The sequence below is a fragment of the Pleurodeles waltl genome, chromosome 1_1 (assembly GCF_031143425.1).
Source record: "Pleurodeles waltl isolate 20211129_DDA chromosome 1_1, aPleWal1.hap1.20221129, whole genome shotgun sequence".
Taxonomy (NCBI): domain Eukaryota; kingdom Metazoa; phylum Chordata; class Amphibia; order Caudata; family Salamandridae; genus Pleurodeles; species Pleurodeles waltl.
In genome coordinates this window covers 60,856,608-60,877,945 of record NC_090436.1, presented here as the reverse complement: position 1 = coordinate 60,877,945, position 21,338 = coordinate 60,856,608, and the positions used below count along the sequence as shown (strand labels likewise).

The 21,338-nt window shown below is 46.9% G+C and overlaps 1 protein-coding gene across 2 annotated transcripts in view; it reads left to right on the top strand.

Moving 5' to 3' along the window:
- Nucleotides 1-5,226: 5,226 nt before the first annotated feature.
- The window catches only part of LOC138265190 (aldo-keto reductase family 1 member A1-A-like), a 148,438-nt gene continuing 132,326 nt past the window's right edge, over nucleotides 5,227-21,338 (top strand). For both annotated transcript variants that reach the window (XM_069212923.1, XM_069212768.1), the window contains exon 1: nucleotides 5,227-5,378. The gene's annotated coding sequence lies outside the window, so the exon portion shown is untranslated. The remainder of the gene's footprint in view (nucleotides 5,379-21,338) is intronic.

Below are 21,338 nucleotides of genomic sequence, written 5' to 3'. Positions count from 1 at the left end.
GCACAGTGTATGGGGCTGCAATGCTCCATTGGAAGGGAGCAGGTGCAGTCAAAATAGCAGCAAAGTAGTGTTAACTCCATGGCCCTGTAACCAGGGATTCATGTCCTGATCTCTTCTGGGATCTTTACAGGCGCTACTAGCTTTAATTCTGCTGGTGCAGTTGAAGAACTACAGATACCAGAAAGCACAGGCACAAAATGATTTGATAAAGTACCATGCCCGATATGAGTATTTGCAAGCCAACACACAGGCAGCAGTTAAACAAAGAGTCTGTTTTTAAGAGATTGACAATTTGGGCCATTGGTCCGGGGTCCCACCTTCCAAGGGGAACATGGGAAAGTGGACGTTTTCTCCATTTCACTTCTCTCTGTTCCTTTATCTCTGCCTTTATCACACAAGTCAATCCTGTTTCTCATTATTGGACTTGAATTGTAGAAACTGGGTGATAACATTCATGCTAGTTCTGAACAGAGGCCAGAAAATATTTGTTGCCCAAGGCCCCCAAAATCTTTACAATTACAGTGGTTAAACATGGTGAGTTGTGGGATGTGCCACAATACCACATTCCCAGTGGTTATTTCTCCATGGCAAGGGTGGCTAGTTCACCCTAGCCAGTTAATCCTCTGCATTCAGTTACCTGCAGTTACATTTATCAATTAGAAGTGCAAGTATCATAATGTAACACACTAATGCAATGTAACAACGCTGCCTTGGCAAGTAGTGACAAATCCTGTCTGTACAAGGTATTCCTTTTACATAACAACTGTAGTGTTTAGTGCACCAGTTTAGATTTTGCCTCCCTGGGACAGGCAGGGTTTGACCACCTATCCCAGGGATGTCAGCTTTTGCCATGGATACCAAGGCTGCCAGAAAAAGCTGAGATTGTAGCAAAGATAGTTGAACAAATGTTCTTCAAGCTGCCCACTGACTGATCTTAAGGGTTGTAGGTGCAGTACGCGAGGAGTCAGTATACTCCAGTCACTGCATCAGAGTACCAAAGTGTCGCAAAAATCACTACATCACATGTACTTTTTTATTGCCTAATATTGATGTTTGTCTTTTTTGGAGGAGGGAGCAACCCCCTACTCTTCTTCCGCATTACATGATATTTGTATTACTATTTTTAAATAAAATGTCTTACCTTTTTTCCTATATATTTATTTTAACTATATATTTTTTTATAGACTTTTGCCCTGCTACTTTGTTATATTTTTATATACATATATATATATATATATATATATATATACATAATGTAGTACCTACTGGCGGTAGGTATAGTTAGGATCTAGTTTCCTTAGGAAAAGTGTTTTGGAACTTAGCTTTATCTTTGGCGCAGTTTGACAAATCTTCCTAAAATCTTTTTTTTTTAAAGTGTCAAGTTGGGTCTTGCTGTGCATGGAATGTTTCGGGGTGATCTGTCAAGCGGGGGCAGAGTAAAAGAGGGGGTCAAAAAAGTACATTTCCCATGTTAAATCCCATAGAAATTTTAGACATGACTACAGCCGGAACCGCTGGACAGAATTACCCCAAATTTGGCAGAAAGGTAGCTCTTGGTCTAGAAAGCATACTTTTTGTTATTTGGTGAAAATCTGTTCAGTAGTTTTCAAGAAATTAAAGGAAATCCAAATTTGTATATTCTGGGGTCGCGACAAATTTGCAAATTCTCCTGATCTCGTGCAGAGATCTGATTGGCTGTTGATCCTTCAACAACGAAGTGTTGGCAGCCATTTTGGGACTCGGTTTCAGCCGAGTCCCAAAAATAAACACAAAAAAGAAAAGGGGGTGAATACCCTAATACCCTAGCCTTGGTTCTGGAGTCCTCCTGGGACCCTACCGGGCAAAAAAGCATTTTTTTAAATTCACAGCGAAATTTGCTAATATTTGTGAATTTCGCTGTAAATAATTTTTTTAAAGGTGGTCTCCCGGTCTTGGTTTTAATGTAGCCCCCGGCTGGGCAAGGTCCCGAGGGCATGCACAGTTTATTAAGAATTGGAGTGGGGAGCACAGCCCGCTTCCCCCCCCCCACCCAGGGCTTTTTAATGCCCCGGGGACCACCACCTCCCCGGGGCTACATATAAAAATATATAGAGGGGCTGCATGGACCCCCAGAGCCCTGGGGACCAGCACCTCCTTGGGGCTTTTTGTTAAAAAGTAGGGGGGGCGCACTTACCCACCCCCCCAAGCTTTCTAAAGTCCTGGGGACCACCACCTCTCTAGGGTGACATTTAGGAATGAAGGAGGATATCTGCGCTGGCCCCCGGCCCCGGAGACCACCACCTTCCCAGAGCCAAATCCTACTTTTAAAACATGGAGGGGGGGCTATGTGCCCCCCTCCCCTCCTGTGCCATATACGGTCCCATGGACCACCATCTCCCCAGCACCGGCCAGTGAAAAACAAAGGGGGGCCACTTCTGGCCCGGGGGACCATTACCCTCCCCACCCCCCTGGGCCGGCTTCTGCTCTCTCCCGAGGTGCCCACTCTTGGGAGATAGCTGTTTGCTTTTGCTTGAAGTAATCCGCTTTGAGCAAGTGGGAGCTGTCAAAATGCTCTTACTTGATACAAGTAGAGCTTTCATCTCTTTCCCTGCCCGCATAAGAGATCAAAATATTGCCCATGCACGCAGAGGGCTGCATTTCAGGCAGCTTCCTGCGTGCAGGAACAATGCCGGCTACCGCAGGAGGCGGGAAGCCAGCTGGGACCGCCGGGGGGCCTTGAGGCTCCCCCTCTCCGCCACGGTCCCCAAGATTTTTTTTTTTTTAAAGATGGCCTGCAAGGCAGGATTCATTCTGGCACAAAGCACATTTGGGTTGGGTGGTTACAGGGGGTTGGCCACAGCTGTCCGCGGCAGTGGTTGGATTAATGTAAAGTAATTAAAATTACTTAATGTTAAAAAAACATAGAAATTCATCGGAAAAAAACTAAGGTTACAGGAACATTATAGTTAGGAAACAGATTTTTTTTTAAAACAGAAATTCACTTAAAATAACAAATGTTAGAGGGACGTTATAGTTAGACTCACATTTCAAACATACAGGCCCATAGAAATTCTGCAGTTATAGTTAGAGTTATTTCAAGTAACTATAACTCATGGCCTCGTCTGAAGTGTCAGCCCGATGGCCGCCACACTGTGTCAGGCAGAGGTGGCCTGGATCCAGGGTTGATGAGGGCTGCTCATGGCAAACACACGCTTCCCGGAGACCAGCAGGATTTCAAATGACTCCAGGAACCACCGAGGCCATAACCCACATTCTTTTAGCTGACATTCCAAATCATCTTAGGCCATCAGGGTACTGCTGAGGGGAAGAGAGTGAGTGTTTGCGGTGGGTTCTCTGGATGAGTCGTGGTGGCTAACGGGACTATGGTTGCAAAAGGGCTCTCCAGTTTTAGGCGGTCAAGATGTACAAATGTTTTAACTCTTTCAAGTCCACCTTTCAGATGTTTATAAGCCAAGAACTACCCAATGGATTTGGAGCACAGTTTCGGAGTGAAGTTCTACTTTTATGCCAAGTCGGGTGCAGATCTGTTCCTTGGTGTTTGTAGTAGTAGCAAGCAACATTTCTATGTGAGCTTAAATAAAAAAGACATTTTTTTGACACCCCACCTTAAGAGCAGCTTAAGAACCCCACTTAATCATTACTAGAATCCGGGGAACCCTACTGAGTCATTATTAAAAGCAGAGGATCCCCGACCAAACAAAAAAATACGAAAGCAGGCATATACTAAACAAATGCTCAAATGTTGCAATATTTTGTTTAATTTCTAATCAAATAGAGAATTTTTAAAATATTTGTAATTTTGGAAAACAGCCGCAGACCCCTCAAGTATGCCTCGTGGGTACCTCGTGGACCCCCAGGGGTCTTAGGACCACAGGTTAAGAACCACTGGACTAGAGAGGTGAGCTGGTCTACTTGGTGGTGGGGTTTGAGGCCAGTAAGAACTTCTTGACTAGAGAGGTGAGCTGGTCTACCTGGTGGTGGGGTTTGAGGCCAGTAAGAACTTCTTGACTAGAGAGGTGAGCTGGTCTACCTGGTGGTGGGGTTTGAGGCCAGTAAGAACTACTGGACTAGAGAGGTGAGCTGGTCTACCTGGTGGTGGGGATTGTGGTCAGTAAGAACCACTGGACTAGAGAGGTGAGCTGGTCTACCTGGTGGTGGGGTTTGAGGCAGTAAGAACCACTGGACTAGAGAGGGGAGCTGGTCTACCTGGTGGTGGGGTTTGAGGCAGTAAGAACCACTGGACTAGAGAGGTGAGCTGGTCTACCTGGTGGTGGGGTTCGAGGCCAGGTGGAGCGGGTGGAGATCCTCTGTGACTAAGGACACCGCTGAAGTATTTTTCAATGCTGCAACGCCACCACTGGATTTTTTTCTTGCAACGTAAGTGTAAGTATTTTTCTTTCTCCTTTCCTGGTAATGTTACTTCCGTTCCCCTACAAAACCACCACAGAATCCCACTATCGTTTCTAGGATGGTCTATAAATGACTTATTCTTAGTGGAGGTGCTGCTGGCTTTATGGTCAACCTAATAACGCAACGCTCCTCAGGTGTGCACACTTGTTGGTGGATGAATGCTAGTATTTTGAGACGAGTGTTTTATAAATAATTGCCTACAGCACTAAAGCTCTCCAGGCATCCAAAAGCGAGTTAGCACACATTGGTTAATATAATAATATAGCCTTATAGCAGGCTGCCAAGGGCTATACTGGTTGTTAAAGGCATGAACCTGCAGATCGGGCCTATAACGAGAGTGGGAGGCTTTAACAACCAGCATAGCCTGGGGCAGAAGGGCTATAAGGCTATTAGAGCATTCCACCCACCAAGGGTAGAACGTTCTAAAGTAAAAAGGGAGAAACATGATGTCAAACATGGGAATGTTGGAGTTCCGGGCTTCTACGGCCACTGTAATCCCTGGGTTGCTCCATTGTCTTCAATGGAGCTCTCAACATTCCAACATCCTCATATGTTCAATTTCGTTTTATTACAGCTCGCAAACTGCGTGTGTCAAACAAATGATCAAGGATAAATCAGACAGAAATATAAAAAAAGAAGTGCTGTGAGCTGTAATAATGAAGGCACTCGCACACAGAGGTCTCCTGCGTTGGACCAGTTGAGGGGAAAGGGGCGGCTCCCCAGTGGTTGGCACCAGGGTGTGCTGATGTGGCAGCTGGCACCGAGGGGAAGGTGCAGCCTCTGAATAAACAGATTTGTGTTCACGGAGGAGGCGCTCCGTTTAGTTTCAACACCTAATTATTTACCGGGTTGGATAATACCTAACTCTGGACTAACCTAAGCTGTGCCCGCAGCCAGAGGCGGGAGCGGAGGCCGACTCCATAGAGCTGGGCAAGATCCGGGCGAGAGGGCTGTGCTGATCCTGCAGGGTAAGAGGAGGCATCTGTCTCCGGGGTCACGGCAGGGATTTTGCGTAGGAAAAAGCCCACTTTAGCCTGTGAATGGTGGGAAAGGGGACTTTGGGTACCTCGAGTATAGCTCCAGGTCCAAGGTTACCAAATCACTCCCTGTCATCACAAACAACATATTCTAGACTTAGCTTCATGATCAGCCAAATGCATTGTGGGTGTTGTGGTCCTCTTATATCCAAGGGCTCACTGACTTGGTATTACAAAGTATTTCAGGGCTACTTTTGCTCCTGGTCTTAGAAACCTTCAGGTGTAAACCGAAATGGAAGCAAGAGCTGAGAAACGTCCCCAGAGCTAGCAGTCGCCAATGTCGGCTTAATTTGTCTAGCATTGTGTTGAGAATGCGGCCAAAGTATCGCGTCGAACTGGTTCTGCATTCATATAGCGCTTCCTGGTGTAGACGAGGCGCTGCAGTGCATTTGCTGACTGACTGCCTGCTCATCTGGGGGTAAGTCCTATGCGTGGAAGGGTGTTATGTCGGTCACGTGACCGACGTTGGTAGTACTTTCGCGTTGCTCGCAAGGACCCGAGCTGCATCTTGTCTTTTTGTCGCGCCCTCCTGTCGATGTGAGACAGACAGCCTTGTGGTCGTGCAGTGTGGCCTACCTGGATGTCTTTAGGCTCAAACTGAAAGGCACCAAACCCGCTCCTTGTAATCATCAATGTTTTTTCCAGTCTTGGGCTTCTCTGTTAACCTAATGCATTGTGGGTATTGTAGTCTTGCCGTGCTTCCATTAACCTATTTAGAACAATAAACCTCATAGTAATCATATGTAGGTTAAATGTTTGACCGGAAACTGTGTCCGTGATTATATGAGTGACAAGACATTCCTAGTCACGCATTTATGTGCAAAACTACTCAAACTGTGTCGCAGACGTCACATAGGTGCGAATATAAGAACTTCAAGAATATACACGGTTGCATATGTAGATAAACTTTACATCCTGTTGTGTACCGGCATCAGCTGGTGTCCAGGAGTGAAGCGTGCGAGTCCTTGTAGGTCCAATCCTGCATCAGGTATAGCCGGGGCCTCTTGAATTATGCGGCAGAAGCCGACCAAATCGTGCAGCAAGGTTTACTAAATTATGCGGCTAGAAAAGACAAATGACTCTGCGTAATGCCGCACGTTTTGTAGCATTGCCTCACGATTTTGTCATTTTTGCATCTGCTAACACTATCTGGGCATTAGTACCGGCCTAAAACCCAAATACAGGAATGAACAGCAGAAAGATAACCAACTTTTAAAGAGGGCTTTCCTCTGTGCAGCAACTCGTGCCATTGTGTTTCTAGTACATTTTGATCGCTTCAAGCTATAAAAGTCCTTTTTTGTTCAGATCTGCAGAGTATGCGGCAGATGATTATGTGGAAAATGCAGAAAATCCATATTTATATGGAAAATGGCGCAGCCACAAAATCTAATAATTTCAGTGGCCCTGACTATGCTGTATGCTTTGGGGTTTACCCAGACGCAGCAAACTCTATGATATTCTAGGGAGTAAACGCACAAGCAGCAGAGTAAGTCATAGGAACGAGTTATCCACCCAGAGATAATATATATTCACTGAAGAAACTTCATTAAAGATTAGTTATGGTTCAGTAAATGCAAACCCAGGTAATCCCTAAAATTTGGCCTGTGCATCCTATTAAGATAATTTCACAACCATAGATTCTTTTTAATAAATTGCATTAAGAACATTGCAGTTTTTTGGCAGAATGTTTTTTTTTTTTTTAACAAATACTAAATGAAAACAGCATAATCGCTAACTCGTTCCCCCCATTATTTATCATCATTTTCCACATTTCTGAGTGGCCCCAAGCACTCTCCTCGGCGCTCTCCCTCCTTTCGCTATGGAATCTTTTTCTCCACAGTTAAAAAAATCATGATTTTGTACAAAATCGCAATTTTCAAGATGGTGGAGAAATAAAACGGACCCTTTCATTAAACAATCAAATTTGTCAAAGAATTCAAATGTAATTTACAGAAGTCACAGTTTTAGAAATTCCAGTTTTTGGCAGTCAAGATGTACAAAAGTCTTAACCCTTCGAAGTCCGCTCTTCAAATCCGCCTTTCAAATGCTAATATACCAAGAACTACCCAATGGATTTACACCAGCCCACACAAAGCACAGTTTCTGAATAAAGTTCTACTTTTATGCCAAGGCTGGCGCAAATCTGTTCATCTGTACTTAATGTTAGCATCAAGCACATTTTTCTATAGGAGCTTAAATGGAAAAATACATCTTTTGCCCCCAACCTTTTGACATCTGTGGACCCGCAATTTATCATTACTGCAACCCGGGGACTCCCACTGAATCATTATTGGAATCCGGGGACCCCCTACTATGTCATTACTGAAAGCTGGGGACCTAATTTGTTATTCTTATTTAATTTTCTAAGCAGTCGTGGATCCCCTGAGGAGGCTTCGCGGACCTCCAGGGATCCCGGGACCACAGGTTGGGAACCACTGCATTAGAGGCCACCTCCCAGGTAACCAGGGGAGTAACCTAAAGGAAGGTGTATGTAGGGGGGCTCCTCCGATAGGGTGGAGGAACTTTGCCCCCCACCCCTCAGCAGTGGCAGCTGAAAAACCTTTAAAAGCTTTTAAAGGGGTGGGGCCACAGGGGTGATGAGCAGTGAATTAGAGTGCACAGCGCTCCCCCTCAGAGCGCATGTGTGTTTGGCTGGCCGTCCCGGCCAAACACACATGCGCACAGGGGCTGGGCGCGCCTAGCCAATCCTGACGCTGCTCTGAGCAGCCTCAGGATTGGCCGCAGGGCAGGCTGGGAGCCTGTGTCTGCAGCAGAGGAACGGCGCAGCGGCAGAGAAGGTAAGTGTTTTTTTAAATTTAATAAATGTAATGTTTATTTCACCCCCGCGTTCCCCACCATGCTCCTCCCCTTTCGTGCCCCACGAGCTGCTCTTGGGAGTATTAAACAACATGTACTAAACAGTCAGCCGTGCCATATTTTGTAAGGAGTCCATGGAGGCCTGTTAGAGGAGGAGCCCAAAAGGAATAAGCATTGGTACATGGTCTGTTCTCACTCTTAGCCTAATGTCCCTTAGTCCCTCTCTGTAGTGCATAATCCTTCAGGACTGTACCATTTCCAGGGGCGTAGTTTGGTCACTAAGGCTGGGGGTGGGGAGTGTGAGCTTCAGATTTATAGTTAAAATACTTTGTATGACGAGCAGGGTGCATAAGCGTGGCGTAAGGGCACAGTGGAAAGGGATAGGAATGAGGAATGGGGATTGGTAGGAGTACCAAGAAAGAAAACACAATATTTTGCAAAATAAACAATATCTTTGAGGACTTTCAAAACAGAGAGGGAGCGATGTTTGTGCGTTTTTGTCTGTGTGTGTGTAAAGATTCCTGCTGAAATCCAGCTGACATTGCACAATACGCAACTGGAAGCACCTGTACCCAACTATTTTTCAGAAAATACATTTATTAGAGGGGTGTGACACTCCAAAGACCACCATGACCATTTTGTACTGTGGAGCCTGTGCCCATGGGCTGTTCGTACAGTAACTCTTAATTCCAGTACCCAGTGGTTTACGCCTACTCGGTCACAATGACACACGTAGAGCACTGATCCTCAGTGCAACACAAACACACTAACTTCACTACACTGTGCGGTGAATATTTCCGATTTAATGCTGAAATGTTTAACATATTTAACCATCCTGTCTTCAGACACAATGCACAAGTCGTGATGTGGGCAGTAGAAATTAATTAATCTACCTCATGTCAGATGCAGGGATTAGAATTATCCATGAAGGCAGAGGACATGAGCAAAGTGGGCATTGGCCAGGACCCCAGACTCCTAAAGGAACCCCAGGGAAAGTAAACATCTTCTCATTCCCACTTGTGTCTATTTCTCCATCTCAGCCTTTATCATACAAGTCAATATTTGTTTGCCATTATGGGACTTAAATTAGAAGAAAATGGATGATGATTTGTTCTGAAAAAAGAGCATGAAGTTACTTCTTGCCTGGAGCCCCCAAATCCTTAAATTGACAGTGGACAGAGGGGTGCATGTACAGTGTGTGAAAGAGACATTTGATCCTATTCCTAGCATGGGTTGGGTGGGCATTCTTAACTACAGAGCAAACAAGCATTTGCAATGCAACGGGTCTCGCATTTCTCCGAGTTAGAGCTATTAGCAGTTGTAAACGCCCAACCGGACTTTTTTTGCCACATTCAATTGAAAAAAAAGAGCGCGATCGCGCTGCTACAGTTCACTCGTAGTGAAACCTATCGGTAAAACTGCAATTATCTACGTAACCAGCAAAAGTGCAATTAACTATGTAACTGGGTCGATGTCATGGAAAGCGCTCGACTTCTGCCAAGCGAGATCGCGCTGCGAACAAAGATAAAAAGTAGTCCACAAACCTGACGGGAAACAGCGAGCCTTGCATGTTTTCAGTACTTCGTCGCTGCGCTCGAGGAGGGCTAACCACCAGAAAAGGCATGACGTATGCATGTCTTCCACTAATGAAAGCAAGCAGATTTTAACAGGCAAGCACACGAACCAATGAAAGACACTAACGTGACATGGATGGGGCTCTGAGCCCTTTTCTAACTCCTAAAGCGTCACGCAAGCGCATGCGATGCAGACTCGACCCTAAAAAATGGCATCTACAGATGGAAATGGCAGAGTCTGGTAAACTGCGTCAAACTCAGGATACTTAGGCCTGCAGATGGCACTTACTGCTGTGTAAAATCTTGCACTTCTGTGGATTTTGCACGTATAATGTTTAGGTAGCGACCAAATTAAAAGTTTTACCTTCTTAAGTATTAATAAAACTCCCCAATCATTTTTTTACTGTCAACTTCCCCACAGTCGCTTTAACAAAACAGATGGAGCGTGCAAGTAGGTGTTTACAGTATTAAAACACCCCTTATTTCAAGGGTAAAAGCACAAGGAATTTCTCCAACAGGAAAAAAGTTTCCTGATGGAGGGAAAAAATTGGAAGAACAGCGGGCAGGATGTACTTTTGCTCATATTCACAACCCTTGCACCTGTGTTTGCTTACGTTTTAATTCCTATTTGTGGACCTCCTGAGGGTTATAAGTGTACTCCAATCATAAGCCACACTCTCCTGTGCACAGATGTTTGATAATCGAAACCAAGGGCCAGATGTATGAAAAAGGCCTTTTGCGTTTCGGAAATAGTGATTTTTAAGAAATCGCTATTTCTGATTTGCAAAATGCAATGTATCATATTTGCGATTCAGTAATACTGATTTCTTAAAAATCGCAAATGGTATTACCGAATCGCAAATTGTGATACCGGCCCCTTTTCGCATCTATGGGCCTGTCGGCCCATATTTGCGAATATTTTGCATGTCCCAAATTGCGAATTCCTAACTGGAATTCACAATTTTGGGAAATGCAAAGTCCAGGGTGCTGGGGGCCTAAGGCCCCCTCTGCAGCACCCTAAAACATTTTTTAACAACATGTAAGATGCACACATGCCAATAGGGCATGTGTGCTTTACATGTACATTTAAAAAATGCATTTTAAATGCATTTTTAAAATTTGCACATGGTTACCATCAAGTTCAACTTGGTGGTAATAGCGATTCCTTAATGCCCAATTCGCATTAAGGAATTGCTTCTTACATGTGCTTTAGAAATCGCAAATAAGGATTCCTTATTTGCGATTTCTTATTTAGAGAGTCGCAATTTGCGACTCTCTAAACAGGGTCGCAATTTTAAGGAATCGCTATTTTAGCGATTCCTTAAAATTGCATTCAGAATGCCTTTGATACATTCAGAAAGGGCTTTTTGCATTCGCAAACGGGCATTCGCACCTTTTGCGAATGCAAAAAGCTTTGATACATCTGGCCCCAATATTTATTTTGTGGACTCCGTTATTTCCAAGGAATTCATTTTTATTTGACTATTGGTTTTGTGGTCATACTCAGTATGACGTCACTGTAAAACCAGGTCATTACAACTGCCCTACGGTCCTCCACGGAAGCTCACTCCTGTGTAGGGGGTGCATGTGATGGTTGCAATCACAGTGCCCAAGCCGCAGCGGGTAAAGGCTGGCACAGCTATCAATCATTAACTAGGCTGGGTTAATTCCATTTAAACAGTTATAAGAGTTTGGACTGGACCATTGCATCACTGTGGTATACCAGTGGCATGGAAAAATACTGCTGCTCCTGCAAATACCCACCAACAAGTGTCAGAAGATCTGGCTTAGAAGTAACACAATATTCAGTGGGGAACAGTATACTACATGTGTTGTATGAGCCAGCTGTGAGCTGAAAAGGAAGGCACTGGTGTCTATTAGAAGAGTTGTCTCCCTCTGTGAAGTAATTATAACCGGGGGCGGCTCCTCCGCTATAGTGGGGGAGCGTTGCTCCCCCACCAGCAGCAGCAGCTGCAAACATTTTATAATAAACTATGTTTATTATGGTTTTAATGTAAAAGGCGCAGGGCCACGGATGATGACAGGGATGGAGGGTAGTGCGCATGTATGTTTGGCCGGCCGTCTCGGACCAGCCAAACACACATGCGTACAGGGCTCTCTCCAACCCGGCACTTTGTTGCAGGGTTGGAGACAGCAGGCAGAGGCTCCCACTCTGTCTCGGAGCGCACTGGCTGGCGCTCTGTCCAATCCTAACGCTGCTTTCATGCTCCCAACAGCATGAAAGCAGCGTTAGGATTGGCAGCAGGGCAGGCTGGGAGCCTGTGCTTGCAAGTACTGCAGCCAGAGGAGCGGAGCGGCGAGGAAGGCAACTTTTTTCCCGCACCTTCCCCCCTGTGAACCGCGACTGATTATAACATGCAATCTGTGAGGGAGTAAACTACCTTTCTCCTGTTGATTTAGCTGTCCTGTGGTAATAAACTGGAACTGGTCACTTCAGTGCAGTAATAAATTGTATGAGCATTGTAGGAAGTTGGCTCTGTATGTGCTATTTCAAAGTAAGGAATAGCATGCACAGAGTCCAAGGGTTCCCCTTAGAGGTAAAATAGTGGTAAAAATAGATAATACTAATGCTCTATTTTGTGGTAGTGTGGTCGAGCAGTAGGCTTATCCAAGGAGTAGTGTTAAGCATTTGTTGCACATACACATAGACAATAAATGAGGTACACACACTCAGAGACAAATCCAGCCAATAGGTTTTTATATAGAAAAATATCTTTTCTTAGTTTATTTTAAGAACCACAGGTTCAAATTCTACATGTAATATCTCATTCGAAAGGTATTGCAGGTAAGTACTTTAGGAACTTTAAATCATAAAAATTGCATGTATACTTTTCAAGTTATTCACAAATAGCTGTTTTAAAAGTGGACACAGTGCAATTTTCACAGTTCCTAGGGGAGGTAAGTATTTGTTAGGTTAACCAGGTAAGTAAGACACTTACAGGGCTTAGTTCTTGGTCCAAGGTAGCCCACCGTTGGGGGTTCAGAGCAACCCCAAAGTCACCACACCAGCAGCTCAGGGCCGGTCAGGTGCAGAGTTCAAAGTGGTGCCCAAAACACATAGGCTAGAATGGAGAGAAGGGGGTGCCCCGGTTCCGGTCTGCTTGCAGGTAAGTACCCGCGTCTTCGGAGGGCAGACCAGGGGGGTTTTGTAGGGCACCGGGGGGGACACAAGTCCACACAGAAATTTCACCCTCAGCAGCGCGGGGGCGGCCGGGTGCAGTGTAGGAACAGGCGTCGGGTTCGCGATGTTAGTCTATGAGAGATCTCGGGATCTCTTCAGCGCTGCAGGCAGGCAAGGGGGGGATTCCTCGGGGAAACCTCCACTTGGGCAAGGGAGAGGGACTCCTGGGGGTCACTTCTCCAGTGAAAGTCCGGTCCTTCAGGTCCTGGGGGCTGCGGGTGCAGGGTCTCTCCCAGGTGTCGGGACTTTAGGATTCAAAGAGTCGCGGTCAGGGGAAGCCTCGGGATTCCCTCTGCAGGCGGCGCTGTGGGGGCTCAGGGGGGACAGGTTTTTGTACTCACAGTCTTAGAGTAGTCCTGGGGTCCCTCCTGAGGTGTCGGATCGCCACCAGCCGAGTCGGGGTCGCCGGGTGCAGTGTTGCAAGTCTCACGCTTCTTGCGGGGGGCTTGCAGGGTTCTTTAAAGCTGCTGGAAACAAAGTTGCAGCTTTTCTTGGAGCAGGTCCGCTGTCCTCGGGAGTTTCTTGTCTTTTCGAAGCAGGGGCAGTCCTCAGAGGGGTCGAGGTCGCTGGTCCCTTCGGAAGGCGTCGCTGGAGCAGGATCTTTGGAAGGCAGGAGACAGGCCGGTGAGTTTCTGGAGCCAAGGCAGTTGTCGTCTTCTGGTCTTCCTCTGCAGGGGTTTTCAGCTAGGCAGTCCTTCTTCTTGTAGTTGCAGGAATCTAATTTTCTAGGGTTCAGGGTAGCCCTTAAATACTAAATTTAAGGGCGTGTTTAGGTCTGGGGGGTTAGTAGCCAATGGCTACTAGCCCTGAGGGTGGGTACACCCTCTTTGTGCCTCCTCCCAAGGGGAGGGGGTCACAATCCTAACCCTATTGGGGGAATCCTCCATCTGCAAGATGGAGGATTTCTAAAAGTTAGAGTCACCTCAGCTCAGGACACCTTAGGGGCTGTCCTGACTGGCCAGTGACTCCTCCTTGTTATTCTCATTATTTTCTCCGGCCTTGCCGCCAAAAGTGGGGCCTGGCCGGAGGGGGCGGGCAACTCCACTAGCTGGAGTGTCCTGCTGGGTTGGCACAAAGGAGGTGAGCCTTTGAGGCTCACCGCCAGGTGTGACAATTCCTGCCTGGGAGAGGTGTTAGCATCTCCACCCAGTGCAGGCTTTGTTACTGGCCTTCGAGTGACAAAGGCACTCTCCCCATGGGGCCAGCAACATGTCTCGGTTTGTGGCAGGCTGCTAAAACTAGTCAGCCTACACAGATAGTCGGTTAAGTTTCAGGGGGCACCTCTAAGGTGCCCTCTGTGGTGTATTTTACAATAAAATGTACACTGGCATCAGTGTGCATTTATTGTGCTGAGAAGTTTGATACCAAACTTCCCAGTTTTCAGTGTAGCCATTATGGTGCTGTGGAGTTCGTGTTTGACAGACTCCCAGACCATATACTCTTATGGCTACCCTGCACTTACAATGTCTAAGGTTTTGTTTAGACACTGTAGGGGTACCATGCTCATGCACTGGTACCCTCACCTATGGTATAGTGCACCCTGCCTTAGGGCTGTAAGGCCTGCTAGAGGGGTGTCTTACCTATACTGCATAGGCAGTGAGAGGCTGGCATGGCACCCTGAGGGGAGTGCCATGTCGACTTACTCGTTTTGTCCTCACTAGCACACACAAGCTGGTAAGCAGTGTGTCTGTGCTGAGTGAGAGGTCTCCAGGGTGGCATAAGACATGCTGCAGCCCTTAGAGACCTTCCTTGGCATCAGGGCCCTTGGTACTAGAAGTACCAGTTACAAGGGACTTATCTGGATGCCAGGGTCTGCCAATTGTGGATACAAAAGTACAGGTTAGGGAAAGAACACTGGTGCTGGGGCCTGGTTAGCAGGCCTCAGCACACTTTCAATTGTAAACATAGCATCAGCAAAGGCAAAAAGTCAGGGGGCAACCATGCCAAGGAGGCATTTCCTTACACAACCCCCCCCCAAACGAAAGAGGATGAGACTAACCTTTCCCAAGAGAGTCTTCATTTTCTAAGTGGAAGAACCTGGAAAGGCCATCTGCATTGGCATGGGCAGTCCCAGGTCTGTGTTCCACTATAAAGTCCATTCCCTGTAGGGAGATGGACCACCTCAACAGTTTAGGATTTTCACCTTTCATTTGCATCAGCCATTTGAGAGGTCTGTGGTCAGTTTGAACTAGGAAGTGAGTCCCAAAGAGGTATGGTCTCAGCTTCTTCAGGGACCAAACCACAGCAAAGGCCTCCCTCTCAATGGCACTCCAACGCTGCTCCCTGGGGAGTAACCTCCTGCTAATGAAAGCAACAGGCTGGTCAAGGCCATCATCGTTTGTTTGGGACAAAACTGCCCCTATCCCATGTTCAGAGGCATCAGTCTGCACAATGAACTGCTTAGAATAATCTGGAGCTTTGAGAACTGGTGCTGAGCACATTGCCTGTTTCAGGGTGTCAAAGGCCTGTTGGCAGTCCACAGTCCAGTTCACTTTCTTGGGCATTTTCTTGGAGGTGAGCTCAGTGAGGGCTGTCACAATGGATCCATATCCCTTCACAAACCTCCTGTAGTACCCAGTCAAGCCAAGGAATGCCCTGACTTGAGTCTGGGTTTTTGGAGCTACCCAGTCCAGAATAGTCTGGATCTTGGGTTGGAGTGGCTGAACTTGGCCTCCACCTACAAGGTGTCCCAAGTAAACCACAGTTCCCTGCCCTATCTGGCATTTGGATGCCTTGATAGAGAGGCCTGCAGATTGCAGAGCCTTCAAAACCTTCCTCAGGTGGACCAGGTGATCCTGCCAGGTGGAGCTAAAGACAGCAATATCATCAAGATAAGCTGTGCTAAAGGACTCCAAGCCAGCAAGGACTTGATTCACCAACCTTTGGAAGGTGGCAGGGGCATTCTTTAAACCAAAGGGCATAACAGTAAACTGATAATGCCCATCAGGTGTGGAGAAGGCTGTCTTTTCTTTTGCTCCAGGTGCCATTTTTATTTGCCAGTACCCTGCTGTCAAGTCAAAGGTACTTAGGAATTTGGCAGCACCTAATTTATCAATGAGCTCATCAGCTCTTGGAATTGGATGAGCATCTGTCTTGGTGACAGAATTGAGCCCTCTGTAGTCCACACAAAACCTCATCTCTTTCTTTCCATCTGTGGTGTGAGGTTTGGGGACTAAGACCACTGGGCTAGCCCAGGGGCTGTCAGAGCGCTCAATGACTCCCAATTCCAGCATCTTGTGGACTTCCACCTTGATGCTTTCCTTAACATGGTCAGACTGTCTAAAGATTTTGTTCTTGACAGGCATGCTGTCTCCTGTGTCCACATCATGGGTACACAGGTGTGTCTGACCAGGGGTTAAGGAGAAGAGTTCAGGAAACTGTTGTAGGACTCTCCTACAATCAGCTTGCTGTTGGCCAGAGAGGGTGTCTGAGTAGATCACTCCATCTACTGTACCATCTTTTGGGTCTGATGACAGAAGATCAGGGAGAGGTTCACTCTCTGCCTCCTGATCCTCATCTGTTACCATCAACAGATTGACATCAGCCCTGTCGTGGAAGAGCTTAAGGCGGTTTACATGGATCACCCTTTTGGGGCTCCTGCTTGTGCCCAGGTCCACCAAGTAGGTGACCTGACTCTTCCTCTCTAGTACTGGGTAAGGGCCACTCCATTTGTCCTGGAGTGCCCTGGGAGCCACAGGCTCCAGAACCCAGACCTTCTGCCCTGGTTGGAACTCAACCAGTGCAGCCTTTTGGTCATACCAAAACTTCTGGAGCTGTTGGCTGGCCTCAAGGTTTTTGGTTGCCTTTTCCATGTACTCTGCCATTCTAGAGCGAAGGCCAAGTACATAGTCCACTATGTCCTGTTTAGGCTCATGGAGAGGTCTCTCCCAGCCTTCTTTAACAAGGGCAAGTGGTCCCCTTACAGGATGACCAAACAGAAGTTCAAAGGGTGAGAACCCTACTCCCTTCTGTGGTACCTCCCTGTAAGCGAAAAGCAGACATGGCAGGAGGACATCCCATCTCCTTTTGAGTTTTTCTGGGAGCCCCATGATCATGCCCTTTAATGTCTTGTTGAATCTCTCAACCAAGCCATTAGTTTGTGGATGGTATGGTGTAGTGAATTTATAAGTCACTCCACACTCATTCCACATGTGCTTTAGGTATGCTGACATGAAGTTGGTACCTCGGTCAGACACCACCTCCTTAGGGAAACCCACTCTGGTAAAGATACCAATGAGGGCCTTGGCTACTGCAGGGGCAGTAGTTGACCTAAGGGGAATAGCTTCAGGATACCTGGTAGCATGATCCACTACTACCAGGATATACATATTTCCTGAGGCTGTGGGAGGTTCCAGTGGACCAACTATGTCCACACCCACTCTTTCAAAGGGCACCCCCACCACTGGAAGTGGAATGAGGGGGGCCTTTGGATGCCCACCTGTCTTACCACTGGCTTGACAGGTGGGGCAGGAGAGGCAAAACTCCTTAACCATGCTGGACATATTGGGCCAGTAGAAGTGGTTGACTAACCTCTCCCACGTCTTGGTTTGTCCCAAATGTCCAGCAAGGGGAATGTCATGGGCCAATGTTAGGATGAACTCTCTGAACAGCTGAGGCACTACCACTCTCCTAGTGGCACCAGGTTTGGGGTCTCTGGCCTCAGTGTACAGGAGCCCATCTTCCCAATAGACCCTATGTGTTCCATTTTTCTTGCCTTTGGACTCTTCAGCAGCTTGCTGCCTAAGGCCTTCAAGAGAGGGACAGGTTTCTTGTCCCTTACACAGCTCTTCCCTTGAGGGTCCCCCTGGGCCTAAGAGCTCAACCTGATAAGGTTCAAGTTCCAAAGGCTCAGTTCCCTCAGAGGGCAGAACTTCTTCCTGAGAAGAGAGGTTCCCTTTCTTTTGCTGTGTTGCAGTTGGTTTCCCAACTGACTTTCCTGTTCTCTTGGTAGGCTGGGCCATTTTTCCAGACTCCAGCTCTACTTTTTCACCCTGTGCCTTGCACTGTGCTCTCGTTTTCACACACACCAGTTCAGGGATACCCAGCATGGCTGCATGGGTTTTTAGCTCTACCTCAGCCCATGCTGAGGACTCCAGGTCATTTCCAAGCAGACAGTCCACTGGGATATTTGAGGAGACCACCACCTGTTTCAGGCCATTGACCCCTCCCCATTCTAAAGTAACCATTGCCATGGGATGTACTTTTCTCTGATTGTCAGCGTTGGTGACTGTGTAAGTTTTTCCAGTCAGGTATTGGCCAGGGGAAACCAGTTTCTCTGTCACCATGGTGACACTGGCACCTGTATCCCTCAGGCCCTCTATTCTAGTCCCATTAATTAAGAGTTGCTGTCTGTATTTTTGCATGTTAGGCGGCCAGACAGCTAGTGTGGCTAAATCCACCCCACCCTCAGAAACTAGAGTAGCTTCAGTGTGGACCCTGATTTGCTCTGGGCACACTGTTGATCCCACTTGGAGACTAGCCATACCAGTGTTACCTGGATGGGAGTTTGGAGTGGAACCTTTCTTGGGACAGGCCTTGTCTCCAGTTTGGTGTCCATGCTGTTTACAGCTATGACACCAGGCCTTTTTGGGATCAAAGTTTTTACCCTTGTACCCATTGTTTTGTGAAGAGGCTCTGGGCCCACCCTCCTGTGCAGGTTTTTGGGGGCCTGTAGAAGACTCTTTACTATTTTTAGTTTTGGTTGTCTCATCACCCTTCTGCTGGGGAGTCTTTGTGACCCCTTTCTTTTGGTCACCCCCTGTTGAAGTCTTGGACACCCTTGTCTTGACCCAATGGTCCGCCTTCTTTCCCAATTCTTGGGGAGAAATTGGTCCTAGGTCTACCAGATGCTGATGCAGTTTATCATTGAAACAATTACTTAACAGGTGTTCTTTCACAAATAAATTGTACAGCCCATCATAATTACTTACACCACTGCCTTGAATCCAACCATCTAGTGTTTTCACTGAGTAGTCAACAAAGTCAACCCAGGTCTGGCTCGAGGATTTTTGAGCCCCCCTGAACCTAATCCTGTACTCCTCAGTGGAGAATCCAAAGCCCTCAATCAGGGTACCCTTCATGAGGTCATAAGATTCTGCATCTTGTCCAGAGAGTGTGAGGAGTCTATCCCTACACTTTCCTGTGAACATTTCCCAAAGGAGAGCACCCCAGTGAGATCTGTTCACTTTTCTGGTTACACAAGCCCTCTCAAAAGCTGTGAACCATTTGGTGATGTCATCACCATCTTCATATTTAGTTACAATCCCTTTAGGGATTTTCAACATGTCAGGAGAATCTCTGACCCTATTTATGTTGCTGCCACCATTGATGGGTCCTAGGCCCATCTCCTGTCTTTCCCTCTCTATGGCTAGGATCTGTCTTTCCAAAGCCAATCTTTTGGCCATCCTGGCTAACTGGATGTCCTCTTCACTGGAGTTATCCTCAGTGATTTCAGAGTTGTTGGTCCCTCCTGTGAGGGAACCAGCATCTCTGACTATTATTTGTGGAGTCAGGGCTTGAGAAGCCCTGCTCTCCCTAAGTAGGACTGGAGGGGGGGAATTTCCCTCCAAGTCACTATCTTCATCCTCTGAGTTGCCATCCTCAGAGGGGTTGGCCTTTTCAAACTCTGCCAAAAGCTCCTGGAGCTGTACTTTGGTAGGTTTGGGGCCCATTGCTATTTTCTTTAGTTTACAGAGTGACCTTAGCTCTCTCATCTGTAGATGGAGGTAAGGTGTGGTGTCGAGTTCCACCACATTCACATCTGTGCTAGACATTATGCTTCTAAAAGTTGGAATACTTTTTAAGAAACTAAAACTGGTTCTAGAATCTAATTCAAACTTTTACAAACTTTTAAACTCTAAAAGAAATGCTAAACAGGGACTTAACACATAAGGCCCTAGCAGGACTTTTAAGAATTTAGAAAACTTTTCAAATTGCAAAAATCAATTTCTAATGACAATTTTGGAATTTGTCGTGTGATCAGGTATTGGCTGAGTAGTCCAGCAAATGCAAAGTCTTGTACCCCACCGCTGATCCACCAATGTAGGAAGTTGGCTCTGTATGTGCTATTTCAAAGTAAGGAATAGCATGCACAGAGTCCAAGGGTTCCCCTTAGAGGTAAAATAGTGGTAAAAATAGATAATACTAATGCTCTATTTTGTGGTAGTGTGGTCGAGCAGTAGGCTTATCCAAGGAGTAGTGTTAAGCATTTGTTGCACATACACATAGACAATAAATGAGGTACACACACTCAGAGACAAATCCAGCCAATAGGTTTTTATATAGAAAAATATCTTTTCTTAGTTTATTTTAAGAACCACAGGTTCAAATTCTACATGTAATATCTCATTCGAAAGGTATTGCAGGTAAGTACTTTAGGAACTTTAAATCATAAAAATTGCATGTATACTTTTCAAGTTATTCACAAATAGCTGTTTTAAAAGTGGACACAGTGCAATTTTCACAGTTCCTAGGGGAGGTAAGTATTTGTTAGGTTAACCAGGTAAGTAAGACACTTACAGGGCTTAGTTCTTGGTCCAAGGTAGCCCACCGTTGGGGGTTCAGAGCAACCCCAAAGTCACCACACCAGCAGCTCAGGGCCGGTCAGGTGCAGAGTTCAAAGTGGTGCCCAAAACACATAGGCTAGAATGGAGAGAAGGGGGTGCCCCGGTTCCGGTCTGCTTGCAGGTAAGTACCCGCGTCTTCGGAGGGCAGACCAGGGGGGTTTTGTAGGGCACCGGGGGGGACACAAGTCCACACAGAAATTTCACCCTCAGCAGCGCGGGGGCGGCCGGGTGCAGTGTAGGAACAGGCGTCGGGTTCGCGATGTTAGTCTATGAGAGATCTCGGGATCTCTTCAGCGCTGCAGGCAGGCAAGGGGGGGATTCCTCGGGGAAACCTCCACTTGGGCAAGGGAGAGGGACTCCTGGGGGTCACTTCTCCAGTGAAAGTCCGGTCCTTCAGGTCCTGGGGGCTGCGGGTGCAGGGTCTCTCCCAGGTGTCGGGACTTTAGGATTCAAAGAGTCGCGGTCAGGGGAAGCCTCGGGATTCCCTCTGCAGGCGGCGCTGTGGGGGCTCAGGGGGGACAGGTTTTTGTACTCACAGTCTTAGAGTAGTCCTGGGGTCCCTCCTGAGGTGTCGGATCGCCACCAGCCGAGTCGGGGTCGCCGGGTGCAGTGTTGCAAGTCTCACGCTTCTTGCGGGGGGCTTGCAGGGTTCTTTAAAGCTGCTGGAAACAAAGTTGCAGCTTTTCTTGGAGCAGGTCCGCTGTCCTCGGGAGTTTCTTGTCTTTTCGAAGCA